Source organism: Camelus dromedarius, chromosome 27, assembly GCF_036321535.1.
Source record: "Camelus dromedarius isolate mCamDro1 chromosome 27, mCamDro1.pat, whole genome shotgun sequence".
Lineage (NCBI taxonomy): Eukaryota > Metazoa > Chordata > Mammalia > Artiodactyla > Camelidae > Camelus > Camelus dromedarius.
This window is the reverse complement of record NC_087462.1, coordinates 16,722,071-16,734,468: the sequence shown is the minus strand read 5'-3', so window position 1 is coordinate 16,734,468 and position 12,398 is coordinate 16,722,071. Positions and strand designations below refer to the sequence as shown.

General features: G+C 43.5%; 1 protein-coding gene across 4 annotated transcripts in view; it reads right to left on the bottom strand.

Moving 5' to 3' along the window:
- Positions 1 to 12,398, bottom strand: part of TENM2 (teneurin transmembrane protein 2) — a 1,175,656-nt gene that overhangs the window by 364,345 nt on the left and 798,913 nt on the right. The window lies entirely within an intron of this gene.

Sequence of the window (12,398 nt, the reverse complement as noted above, 5' to 3'; positions counted from 1 at the left end):
GCTTCACACATGCACCTTAATGACATCTCCCAGCTCCTTCAGGAGGAGGTAGCATAATGACTGTGGTAATGTGTGTTGTCTACATCAGTGCTGTCCGACAGAACTTTCTGTGACGATGGGCATGTTCTAGGTCTACAGTGTTAGTACACGCGGCTGCCGAACACTTGCAGTGTGACTAGTGCAAATGAGGAACTGAATTCTCCATTAATTTAGGTTCATACGGCCACTCGTGGTTAGTGGCTACCACACTGGACAGCAGTCTAGACCAGGGTCCGAGCTCCCCAGTAACTGGTATCCCCAGCTCCTGTGCTCCTCCCTCCATATAAGAGCCAACGTATTTCTGAATATACAGATTTACTGTCAAGTTTCTCCTCTCAACTCTCCCAAGAGTTGCCATTGCCTATGTAAGATAATTCCATGCAAGAATTTGAACTATGTCTTGCCAGAACCCTCATTCCCTGAACTCTAAACACATCAAAGCAACTGGACTATTGAATATCTGTCTTCTCCTTCCATCCCTCCCCATTTTGGGAAGCTAGTCCCTTCTCCTTGGTAGTCTCAGCCTTCTGAAAAACCTCCTGATCTGTTAACATATTTATGTATATAAATGTGTGGCTCATTCATGAGACTGTGAATGACTGGGTAGAAGTTCTGGGTTTATTCCCTAGTGCCCAGCCCAGAGCCTGCACACAGTAAACACAGTATAGACGGTTGATTATAACAGCTCACTCCACAAACATTTACTGGACGTGCATCAAACGCACATGGCCCAGACTTCACTGCTGGGTACTGTGGTTCTTGGTCTTGGGTTTTCAGTGCCTTTCAGCGTGTAAGTGTCTTGCTGAGAATAATTGATCCTGATTTTAAATGTCTATTTCTTTCTTTTAGTCAAGCGGCTAAGATAGTAAGTTACTACTTCATCTGTGCTCAAAGGAAGACACAGCAGTCTGTGACAACCTTGGAGGAAAACTTGACTGATTTATTAAGAGGCAATATGTCAGTTTCCAAGCTGGCGCCTTTCTAAGGAAACTTCCAGGGTGATGGTGTGACCGTATTTTTTGGCTTAGCTGCTGACACCACAACCTAAGCCCTGTGTAGGATGTGCTCCACTCTAACCATGAAAGCTTCCCACACTAGGGAAGCGCTTGGGAGGTGCGACCCAAAATACCCAAGAACACGAGATTAAAGTGCTGAACTGCGTGGTCGTGCCGTCCCTGCGGTACCGTTTCTCTGAGCCGAGTAGCACACAGAAGATACACTGGACTGTTTCCTTGCCCTCCTGGAACTTATATGACACTCTCTGAAGAGCTTAGCTAGCGAAAAATTGTTAGAGAAAGATTTAAAGCAACCGTCTGCCCATGCCAAAGCTTCATTTTCAACAGGCTTCCTCGGAAAACGTCCATGATGTGTGGGAACTCATCTTACATCCATGTTCACTCCTTGGGTTCGTGGTACGTGGAAGTAGTAATACTGCCAATCACAAAGACTGAGCTTTTGTAATACACCAGGTATGAATTCCCAAGCCCTCTACATGTATTATTATATTTAATTTTACAACCCTTTATGGTAGGGAATATTACCCCCATTTCAAAGGAGAGCAGACTGAACTAAGCGGAGGTAAGTTGTGTGGCTGGAAGAATCTGAGCCCAGGCATTCTGGCTCCGGAGCTCCCACCACACTGCACGGGAAATGACAATGGCATTTAATTAACCTTTGTAATGACTAAGTACCGATCACCGATGTGGTATGATTGGCACTGGAACCAGACTGAACTTTAAATCTTGGCTCCACCAACTGATTTCCTGAGTGAGTTTTGGCAAGTCATCTAACTCTTCTGTTCTCAAATGTTTGGATAAGCAAAATGTATATAAAAACATTTCACAGATTATTCTACGTACTGAACGAAACATTTAGAGGAATGTTCTGAAGTAAATAGTAAATATTATCGTCCAGCCAGAAGGGGATGAGATAGATGCCCGATTCATCTCTTCCTGGACATTTTGAGGATTAAAAAAGTAACATATATGACAGTACATTGCAAACGGTGAAGGGCTCCACACATGGTAATTGTTTTCATTCTGATTATTGGAAGCTTTCTTTTTCAAAGGCTTTGTCTGCAGATAGCAGACAGCTTCCAACTGCACGTCTGTGCTTTGCTATGTGCCTAGGGGACAGCAAAGATAAACCACGGGCTCCAGGCAGCAGCTGCATGACTGTTTCATCTCTCTCTGCCCACACTCACACTACCCCACCATTCCTCGCTGAAAGGTCCTTGATAAGGTGCTAAAGATGAGATAGCTAGGGAGTCTAAGCGTCCATAACCAAGAAAAAGGCTGAAAAGCTCTTCTTCAAAGAATGTAGAAATGTTTTGAAACTAGATGGGAAAATGCACACTAGACTAACAGTAGGTCTAGTCTGCCAGGAGGCCATGGATGTCCTGCACATTAGCTCACTCCGTCCCTAAACAGTCGTTCTGAAGTCATTGCCTCGTCCATAAAAATACCCCCACTAGCAGCACTGAGTTAGGAGGCCAGGGTTCCTTACCGTGGCTCCCTCTGTGCTAACTAGTCGTGTGACTTACAGCAAACTAGTTACCCTCCCCAGGCCTTCGTCAACGCACGCAATGTTACTGCACTATCGCATAACAGCACCTTGCGCTTGTAAGAAGTGTGATGGTGTAGTTTCAGGGGAGGAGACTTATGTGCATCAACATTCTTAAGAGCATTCACAACGTTCTAGGCAGCAGGCTTAGCACATTTCACGGCTTGTAGTGTATGTGATCCCTCCACCACCGCCTGGAAGGGGCTATTATTGTCCCCATTTTATAGATGAGGAAACCGAGGTATGTAGAGATCAAGTGACTGGACCAAGGCCACGCAGTAAGGAATGGGCCAAGCCAAGGTCCTGATTCAGATCTCTGTGGTTCAGGGTCGTGTGGCCACAAAGAGTGACTGCAACGTTGAGATAAAGAGAGAGGAGTAACTAAGTCCAACTAGGATAAGCCGGGAGGGCAGACGAGAAAGAGGAGCAGTGTGGGGGTGACAACAATCTGTAGGGAGCTCTCCCTCAGCCCCAGAATCCCACAATTTCTAAGTATCCTTCTACCAGCATAACAATTATGGAGACCAGTAATGGGGTCAAGATCACAGGTGAGGTCGCATCCCAGCAGAAATTCACAACCTGACTTGTACTTCCCCCGTCTTCTCCAAGCCTGGCTGACCTTTTTCATGAAGGTCAGAATGAATTCTCACATTTCTATCTTCAGGTGAGCAGGGTCACCTGCCCTCCAGGGGAAACTATGCCTCAGTGTAGATAGTTGAAGTCATGAAAAAAAAAAAAAAAAAGCCTTAGAGGGAGGGGGAAGAGGAAGCAATGAAGGGGAAAGAGAGAATTAACTCCACAACTGGGAGCATGATAATTGCACCCACTGTAGACCCCAACCACACATGCTTCTCAGTCTCAGGTACAAAGTGACTGGTTTATAATGTGAAATAGGATAGTGCTATGTTGCGGTGGGAAAGACACGGAAGGGGAGATGTTCTGGAGTTTCCCTGATACCCAGGCAGCCCAGTGGCCTGCTGGACAACAGAGGTGTTCTAGTTCAGCTCATGAGAGGTTGCCTTGTGTGCGTTCCCACGCACACGTGCGCGTGAGCACATTCTTAAATCGACTGGAGTCAGCAAAATTAATACGCACCCACAGGGCACTGTTGGCCAAGTCTCTATTTTCATAAATAATGCCTTTCTCGCCTGTACAAGCCTGTTTGAAGACCTGCAGCGCATCCTGGCTACAATTCAAAGCCCATCTAATGAAAGCACCTCCACTGTCAGCAATGTTAATGTCACTTTAAAGAGTGTGAAATGTTGCTAAATGTGTCAGGAAACAATTAGATAACATAAGAGGCATGTTTTCTCAGTGCACAGAGAAATAGATTATGCAGACGGGAGATAAACGCAAAGTTTTCCGAGCTCCAGCATATTCAGCACTCTCCCTCTCTCTCTCTCTCTCTCTTTTTAATCCAACAGAGAAATTGTTTGGCAAGGCTCAGCCCTGTTTCAAATACTTGGAGGAGGGAGAAAGGCCCTGCTTCGCCTCTGACTGCTGTCGCTTGAGCCCTGTGCTATCAGGCTCAGAGAGACACAAACAGTCTTCCACTCAAATTAAATGTGTGCTCTCCTAATTAGCATTATAAATATAGGTTTCTCTGAGCCAGAGTTGATAAAATTACAGCGTTGGGCTGGAAAGGAGCCGGCGGCTCTCTCATGCCGACACAATGGCTCAGCCTTTGCCCAGTTAGAACACTGCCCCCAGAGCCCGCCCTCATCATCAGAGGTCAGCCTGGGGAAGGAAGGTAAATGCCAGGCGAGCTGACATTAGGACAACGGCTCGGCTCAGATGCAATCTGTTCTTTGTATGTGATGGTATAAAGTTTGGCTCGTAAGCTCTGGGGAGAATGGTTCTTACTGTAAAGCTTCTTTGTGGAGTTTTGTCATCTCTGCCACCTGTGGGGTTCCAACAGGGGCCTCAAAACCACAGGCAAAGGCTGACTAAAATGGATTTCCCCCAGTCCCCTCTCAGTGTTGCTCTCCGTGGTTCTGAAACCTCACTGTGCACAATGAAAAGGTTGCTTCTTTCCTCCCAGCCCTGAAATGCAACTGTCCAACTTCTTGCGGGGGGGTTTGAATTAGGCAAGGGAATCGATGGAGGAGAGAGTGAAAGGAGAAAAAGAGTAATTAAAGAGAGATGAGGGCAGAGACTCAGGAATAGGCATAGCTGCTGAGTGACTGTCAGGGGATGAAAAAGGGAAATGATTTGTTTTGACATTATTTTCAAATAATCACCACTGTCAAGAAAGAAACCACTGCCAACCAGGGGTGAAGTGCAGAAAGACTTACAGTGAGTGCAGAGTCTGCATGTCAGGTGATGCAATGATGTGCAAGTTGGGGCATGAAGAAGTGGGTTTGTGTAGGCAACCCCACCATGGTGGAAGTGATGTGACTGGTGTCAGTACCACAACATAAACAAAAATTCTCAGCCTTTTCCTTTTCTTATGAAAACTTGCCACCTAGTACAGGTAAAGAACAAAGACAGTCATGGTAGTAGTTCTCATGTGTTTCACAATTGATTTCGTTCTGCCATCTTAGGTAAATCTTGGAAGCAGGGGATAGGGTTGTCCTGCTGCTCACCTTCTTTGCTAAGCTTCTATTCAGAACGGCTATCTAGTTATCTCTTGCTCTTTTTCTGAGATTAGTAAAATGCATACAGTGATCTGGATAAAGTCAAAGAAAACTATGGCTTAAGACCATCGAAAGCTAGCTCTACAAGGAACTTCAGGTGGTGTCTAGACCAACCATTTCACTCTGCTGATGACAAAATTGTGATTCTGCTTTTCCCAGAACATGCAGTGAGTTAGTGACCTGAGTCCAAGGTTCTGCCCACTAAATTACACTGCTCTTAATAATATCCAAGTTGAAGCACAAAGAGAAAAACCAAAGTTCGAGTTATGATAAAGAGTATCTACTTTCCTAGCAAGTCATATTAACGGGATACAATTCAACAATTCTACTGTGAAATGTGTAACATAGGTAGCGTCTCTTCCTCCTGAAATAAAGCCTAACATACAATGTTACAGCCTTATTTTCCAAACTATGTTCTTTCTAACACTGGGTTTTCTTAGAAAAATATAAATATGTGTCCTGGGAAAAAAGGGTTCCAAGACCAAATGGTTTGTTCAGTATGAGACGGTGTGAGACACTTGAGGAGGAAGCCTCTCTCTGTACTCTGTGCTGGAGTGATCACGTCTGGACTGGCTGGTCCATTCCATTCTAGGCTGACATCATCTTAAGAGCCTGGCTGAGAAACTGGATTTTCCCAGGGGAGGAAATTCAGACTGATGTGTATTTTAGAAATCGTTTAGAAGGTGATAGCTCCCACAACTCCTGAGCCTGGAAAAGAGGTAAGGGAAGATGCAGCAATCCTGAAATAATTGAGCCATGACCCATGGAAGAAGAAATGAATTTTATGAATCAGTTCAGATGTCACTTCCAGGAGTGATAAAAGTTAAAGGAGGCAGATTCAGCTTGATATCTACTGTATCTAATTCCCCTTCTGCTTTATGTAAGTTCTACCTAGTATTATGGGTCCTTAGGCATGAACTTTATTATCATACTTCTTAGGGTGTGATCTACTCTTCTGTTCATTCAACACATACTGATTGAATCACGACTACATTTCAGGCTGTCTTCCAGGCCAGGACACTGCTCTAGCTGGTGTTGAATCTGCACTATCAGTGGTGGTGCTTTTAATCTCTCCATCTCCCACAGCACCTCACAAAGCACTTGCTCACGGAAAGGGTTTACTGTTACTATTCGACGAAACAGAGAAACAGGCAAAGAGCTTTCTAACAACAGTTGCTGAATAACAAGAGAACCTGCATCCTTGTAGGTAATAAGCTCCCCATCACAGAGATTACTTAAGCAGTTCTGATCAGCCCTGGTCAGCAAGGCCACAGACAGTGCTTTTGCAGTCAGTGAGAGGTGAGATTATAGCCCTTCAAATTCAGACGCAGCTCTAAATCCCTATAATTTTGTTGAGTGTTCTTGTCACTCTCCCTTGGGGTAAAGGAGACAGAGGGTCATTTAGAAGCTGTCTTAAAAGTAAACAGTCTGCCCAGCATCTCCCTGCCCCACTGGACGTTGGAGACACACGTGTCTTCCTGCATATCTGAAAAATTTAGTTCCCAGCTGAAAACTACGACCCATATAGATTCATGCATCCTTAGAGGACTTCAGTTTATTTAAAGGAAACATGTCACTGTGTTGAAGCTTAAGCTCAAATTAATTATAACAAGTGTAATACTTGGCCAACCTTAGTCTCATGATTCAACATTCCCGCTTGATCAGTTTCCAGGGCTAAATGAGAGCCTGTAACCATTCGCGGTGTAGTAACACGTCTTCCTTTTATGAGTGCTTTCATCTGTGGATCTCAAAGCACGGTGTAAACAGTGATTATTGGTCACCGGGGAGGTAAGGATGCTCAGCTCCTTGGGCAAAGTAGGTATGGGAGGGGCTGCCGGGGCAACGTCTGTCCAGGCAGAAACTGGAACAGTGGGCTCTTTGTTCCCACCTTTTTTTTTTTTTTTTTTTTTTTTTTTGCTATGATTCCAGTAAACAAGTTGAAGCATTTGTTTAAGCCAAGAGTTGGCATATGTGTACTTAAACTAAAGTAGTTTCCTATCCAGTATAAGAGGTTGAGGTAAGTGATTGGGTGGAAGATGAAAGGACGAGGAGAGGATTCCCATAAGAGTTCCCAGACCAGCCATCAAACGAAGAGGTTCTTGAATCTTCCCTCCCTTCCTTTCTTCCACTTATTCAACACACATTCTTTGCACGGCTGACACATGTCAGGCACCATTCTATAGGCAGGAACTATGAAACGAAAAACCAAAATCTTTGCTTTCTTAGAGCTTTTGGTAGCGAGAGAGGAAAACCAACAAAGAAGTAATAGCAAAAATAATAACAAATAAAAACCCAACTCTCTCTATATATAATTTACAGGCAAATGCCTGTCCACAAGTACGTACACATAGATGTCTGTGTACACAGGCTGCAGGTAAAAAGAGTGAAAAGTAAGCAGACTAGGGAGGGGCAGGGTTGGGTTCCAGGGAAGACCTGAAAGAGAGGTGGAAGGAACACAACACTTCTATTTCCTTTGCTTCCTCCCCACCCGCCTCCTAAACAAGAAAGCTTCGTTTTTTGGGGTTTTTTCCCCCAGTCTTCAAATATTCTTTATTGGAAGGCCATGCATTGCCTTCATTTATTATATTTCAAATCACTGTACATTTACTTCTGTGAAAACACTGCCTCGCTTTAGCAGATAGCATAAAATGAAAGACATAACAAGACCAAAAACCACTCTAAATGTTTGAAAATGATGCTAATTGTTGCCTAGAGAACTCTTTTCATACAGATCAGCAAATCATTATTTTACTGGCAATTGTATCCAAGAAATATCTCCCAGGAAGAAAGAGGTTATAAAAAAAGGCTTTTAGATGTTCTGGAACAGAACCGAACTGACAAGGTAGATATCCATCTTTTATCCGACTTAAGGAAATCTAATAAAATCTAAGCTGAGAGGGCTGAACTGTGACCTTTGTCCATTCTATACATGCCTCAGAGTTAACATTTCTCAACATTTACAGGGATGGTCCAGAAAAATAAGCCATTTTCCTCCTGCAAACTCATATTCATATGTGGTACAGAGTAGTAAATTAATTTTGGTTCTGTTCCCTGATTTCTCCTTTAGCTTGACCTGATTTTCTTGCAAGCCTCAGGCACAGTTAATTTGTAGGGAGGGGTGTGTATATATATATATCAGAGAATATATATTTGTGTGTGTGCACAAGTAGACGGGGATCTTTGCTGAAATATTAATATAGTGCCTTTTTATTATTATTTATAGGAGAACTATATCTTCAGGGCTTTTAAAATAAAAAGAAATGGAAGATAGGTGACGCGAAATTATTTTTTAGTGCTCATACCCTTCGGTTGATATATAAATAATACAAATGAAATGGCAAACAGCACTAAGGGTACAATTATTGAATAAGCAGAAATGCAGATTCACAACAGCGCAAAGTTCCCGGTTATCATCACGATAGGGAAGTGGCTATTTACGTAAAACTTTGTAAGTTTTTAAAATCTCATTGGAATTTTGCTGTAGTTGAATTATTAGATCACAGAACTGGAAGATGAATTTCGATCCGTGAAGCTGAAAATCTAAAGCTTAGACAGCAATCGTCCACAAATATACAACTTCTTGTCTGCACAGTGTAAGTAAAAAGCAAGCTGTGATGGTCTATGGAATGAAACAGTTGCTTAATTGATACTGAGAGACCCACCATTCTAGACAGGCATGCAGTATTAATGGTGGAGATACTGCTTAATCCTTTCCCGGAAAATACGCCAAGTCCTGTAAAGAAAGGCAAACATTTTCTCTGAAACAACGACAAAGGAAACGTCACACAAATCACATTGGAATCACCTACTTAAAGCACGTTATGGGTGAAATTTCCTCTTCTCCAAAAGAGCCTCAATTATAATGAATGTCTCACCGCTGTAATCTCCCATAGGGTTATGGAATCTTATTTATTTAAATTGGCTGGTCGTCCCTTGAGAGTTCTACCAATGGAGTGACGCGAAAAGTCATTACTCTCATTTTATTTTTAAATTCCACCGAGCAGTCTCAAACAGAGCATGATCACTTTCTCCAGCACTCCCACTGTGGAGAATCATTTGCACCGGGATGTGCACCAGTAAATCATCATGCCCACTGCTCACACAGGGCTTTCCATCTCCGGACGTTCCTCTGTCACTTGGTGGGTAACACATCCGGCTCAGAACGACACCTCCCATCAAAGCTTGACTTAACGGCGGGGCACGTGTGCTGCTTTTTGTCTAATTCTGCCAATTCTTAAATTCTCTGAGGAGTACACATAACTTCAAATTCCATGTTAAAGAGATCGATAAAAGAGCTGATCATGCACATTTGCTTTCTAGAAGACTCATACTCAGCTTATCCAGTAGAGACGTGAAAGCCCAAAACAAAGCAAAATAAAAACAAAAACAAAAACAAAAACAAAAACACACTAGTTACTATTAAGCCCAGATGTAATGAGATCAACGCATGGACTAAAAACTGGGGGCTGTCAAATGTTAAAACCACTAAATTCTCATCTCGTTAAATCATCTGATGGCTGTTTCTTCTTTAGTTAAATAGGAATAAATAATAAAAAACAATTTACAACGAAAAGATGCTAGCGTTTTGCAGCTGCTGAATGTCTTTTGGGGAGATTAGGTTCTATAATGAGGAGATATAACCATCATTTTATAAAAGCTGTTGCTGTCTTGGGAAAAACATCACTGAATACGATTAGAAAAAGCCTTTCCTCCATGAACCTATTACAGTCATGCACTGATTGCTTGGCAGATGCTTAATGACATCTTCATAGCTGAAAAACAATAATTTGTTACTGTAAATCTTGACGTAATATATTAGGTTCAACTGTGCTTTTACTAGCTCTACCTTTGACGTGAGTGGTTTAAACTTGCAAAACCCTGCAGAAGTTGAAAAGCGAATCGACTAGCTACACTTTTAACATAGGTATAAATATTTCCCGGTAGCTTAATTAGAAGTCTTTCTCAAATAATTTAAATATCATTTCAAGCATCCCTGGCTGCTGGTTCTCCATTAAAAATATCAAGGGTACGGTAATGGGAGATGAGACTTACGGAGCAGGGAGAATTCTGTGTGTGGTATAGACAATCAGTACTAGGTAATACACAGCCAACGTTACTATCCTCTTTATTTAAAAAAAAAAAAAAGAAATCATAGGATCAATTAAGACAGTACCAACTGATGTAACTCTAAGAAAGATATTTCTACAAGAGACAATTACACTGTGGCTTCAACGTCTTTCACGGGAGAAATGAAGAGAGGAGGACAGAACACAACACTGCTGTTTCCTCCCCTTCCTTCTCGCCTCCCTCCCAGATGAGTGAGCTGCAGGGATCCTCAGCTGTCCTAGCAGAAAGACCCAAGCAAGTATCGACCCTAAAACTCCTTTTTGCTGCTACTGCTTCCTATGAAGACAGACATGTCCCCAATCAAAGCTAAAGCCCCAGTAACATTTTTTATTCCTTACAGTCAAAAGTCTACCCTTGAGCTCTGGTATTGTTACATCCAAGGCCAAAATCAGAAGCCTTGCAGGGAAACTTTACATCCTAAAACAAGAAGAGGAATGACAGCTAGAAGGGAAAGAGGTAAGAGGTTTTCTGACCTTCCCAAATATTTTGGTCGTGTTTGACAGTATGAAATCCTTGCTTAACATCTTTGGTAACTAGGAAAAATCTGGATACAGATACATATATTTCTTTATAATTTAAAAAGATTAAAAAAAAATACAAGCATTAAATGTCTTCTTGTCTAAGACAAAGGACTTCACACCAGGACTCAGAATTCGTGAGTCACTGGATAAACCAAGATAAAACTGGCTCTCTCTTCCAGTTTATCCACCCACCAGCCAGCACACAATCACACTGATCAACAACCGCCCAGTTAACCTCCCACTTACTCCAAGCAACATAATATCCAAGTTGGGAAGTGGAAATCTCCACGGAGGCTGGCACATTTCTTCAGGAGCAGGCTCTAAGGCTTTGCTCTTTGCTGCTGGGTTCCGTGGAGAAACGTACCTCCTGGGATTCAGGGAATAATTAGTGATTCATGCACTGTAAGAGTGATAGTACTAGGTGGGAAAGATCACACCTCCGTGAATGAAGATGAGAAAATGCAGAGCTGCAATTATTTAGCATTTTTAATGCCAAACCTCATCATCTACGGCACACAAGCCCGAATCCAGCGCTCCAGAGCTGCTATGAAGTCCTTGCAAGCTAATGGGGAGGGGTGGGTGGTAGAGACGCATAAAGCCAGCCCTCGGTGGCCAGTTGAGGGTCCAGTTTACCTGCTTCCTCTTTACAGCCCAGGTGCTTCGGAAAGGAATTTCTCTTAAATTATCACGCAAATCTTACCTCTGCCGCCCCTCTCTCTTGCAATGGTCCCTGGGAAGTTATTTCCCAGGCTTTTTCTGGACTGTATTTATGGCTCTGCTTACTGTCAGATGATGAGGCTACATCATCTCTGGGTGAAACGTGGGAGGAGGAAAGAACGATCTTGTTTTAAATTTTGAGCTCAGGGGAAGGGCTGCATCTTCTCTGTCCATCATACGACCCAGCCCAGCACAGAGGCTGGGGCTGCCACTGAAGTCCTCAGGGAGTCCCCGTCCCCAGTGAAGCCCTCCCCTCCACAGCCTCACACAGCTGATGAGAATGAAGTTTGCAGAGCCGTGCGCTCTCCCCCTCCAGCAGGCCTTGGGGCCACACACCCCAGCTCAGTTACAAGGTACGTGGCCAGCACAGCGACGGCCCCAACACCACCCACAGCCTCAGCTCTGGAACCTGTGCGTATGTTACCCTGCACAGGAAAAGGGAATTTGCAGAGGTGATTAAGCTAAAGATCCTGAGTTGGGATGATAAGAGGGAGGTCACGGGGAGGCAGGAAGGTCAGAGTTCAAGGAAGGAATGCGACCACAGAAGCAAAGAGTGATGGGAGGAAGGGGCCAGGAGCTGAGGAGTGCAGGCAGCCTTCAGAAGTGGAAAAGGCAAGGCAATAGATTCTTCCCTGGAGCCTCCAGAAGGAATACTCTCTGCTGACACCCCGCCTGCAGTCCACTGAGACTGCTGGAGACTTCTCACCTCCAGCACTGTAAGCTAATGGCTCTGTGTTACCTTAAGCCATTCAAATTGCTCACTGTGGGAATTTGTTAGATTCATAATAGGAAACGA